Consider the following 1,945-nt stretch of genomic DNA (forward strand, 5'->3'; position numbering starts at 1 on the left):
AGTGTTGGGGGGGGGGGGGTAATAACACGTCTCCTCATGCGCACTCTTTGGTCGGCTTGGAGTTGGCATTTCGTGCATTCGCAAGACATTTCTGCGGTGTTGTAAATTTTAAAAAATGTACAAACTGGCTTTATGGGAATAGTGTGCATGTGTGTGTGTGCGCAAGTATGTTGTAGCTCTGAATGGAACGCAGTCAGCTCTTGAGGTTTTGGGGGCGTGTTTATTTTAGAAGGGTTGGAGCGAGGTGTGAGGCCTTGACGTGACGAGATTGAGGATTTACGAGCACGACACTGACAAGAAAACACCTGAGGCCCCGCAGCGTGCCTGCACCTGGCACAATTTCACTCTTTCAGCGAGCTTGACTTCATTTCCTTTCAGATGCATCGAACTGGGGATTGGTATTTATGCAACGCAGTCGTACTTGAAATGCCAAGCCAAAAAAACCACGAGATTCTCCAGATGTTGCCCTTCCTAAATCAAAATTCCTTACAAGTTCGGAGATGCCAAAATACGAACAGTATACGCGCTCCACAACCAAATTAACCCTTTCGGAGCTCTTGCTTTGCATAACATCCATAGAAAACATTCTTTTATGCGTTGTAAAGTTCAGGCGTTGTAAAGTTGAGATTTATCCAATGCTATTGATTTTTGTTGTAAAAACAAGCTACAAGAGGAGACAAATGGCTGTGAAAGTGACCTTGGCAGGTTTGGTTTGCGCTCCAGGTGGTTTCCGCTCACTCTGTCAACACCGTCTTACGCGTCGGCCTCGTCACATTCCTCCTCGGTGCGTGTCTCAAGAGAATCGCGACAAAGTGGCTGCGCTGGCCTCCTGCAAAGCCTCCCACTGATTGCTTTCATGTCTTTGGGCTCGACGACAAATACGCGGATAAAGAGAGAAGGTACGTGGAGCCAAATATGGATGCTCCATACTTGTCGGGACTGCATTTCATGTGTAATTGGACTCTCTCTAACTTTTCTACATAAATTACAGGCAGCGGTATGTCTGCACATGCCCCAAACCTGCATTGTTACAAACATCTGCACTAAAAATTATTTGGTTGGGCTCATTGCTCTCACAGCGGCATTCGGGCCTATACTAAATATATTTTATTGTTTTTGGGGGTCGAGGGAGTTGGGTTTGGCTCTTCATGTGCATTGTCTCACACACACAAAAATTAATAATAATCACAATTTTGAATTTCGTGACCGAAAGAATGAGATCCCGGATACTAGCGGCCGAAATGATTTTCTCCGCAGGGTGTCCGGGCTCTCCCTTAGAGATACGGTGAGAAGTTCGATCATCCGGTAGGGGCTCAGAGTCGAGCCGCTTCTCCTCCACATCGAGAGGAGCCAATGAGGTGGCTCGGGCATCTGATTAGGATGTCTCCCTGGTGAGGTGTTCCGGGCATGTCCCACGGGCAGGAGGTCCCGGGGACGACCCAGGACACGCTGAAGAGACGACGTGTCCCAGCTGGCCTGGGAACACTTTGGGCTGGGGGAGTCTGGGCTTCCCTGCTAAAGCTGCTGCCCCCGCAACCTGACCCGTAAGCGGTTGAAAATGGATGGATGAATTCCGAATTATTATTTTTTTTTGTCTTCAATCACAAAACAGCATTTGAGTAGGGGTGTGTACGTCTTGGACCCTCTCAGGGGAAAGCGGTCACTACAGTGGATAGCTTTATCGTGTTATCAGGTGACAGGATGCGTGAAAGGGTTAAAGTGTGAAAGCAACAAAAGTACTCTCCAAGTCATTTTGCCAGGTGTTGTGTATATGCCAGTCAAAAAAAAAAAAAAAAAAATGCCATCACCCCCCCTACCCCCACCATTCCTCAATCAGGACATGATCAGTGATTCCTCATGGAATCAACATTTGGCTCGTGGGTGACACAAATAGACTTTGGCAATTATTTGACATTTAAGTACATAAATTGAAATAAAAGTGGCG

This window comes from Hippocampus comes, unplaced genomic scaffold (genome assembly GCF_001891065.2).
Source record: "Hippocampus comes isolate QL1 unplaced genomic scaffold, H_comes_QL1_v1.1 scaffold196, whole genome shotgun sequence".
Classification (NCBI taxonomy): Eukaryota; Metazoa; Chordata; class Actinopteri; order Syngnathiformes; family Syngnathidae; genus Hippocampus; species Hippocampus comes.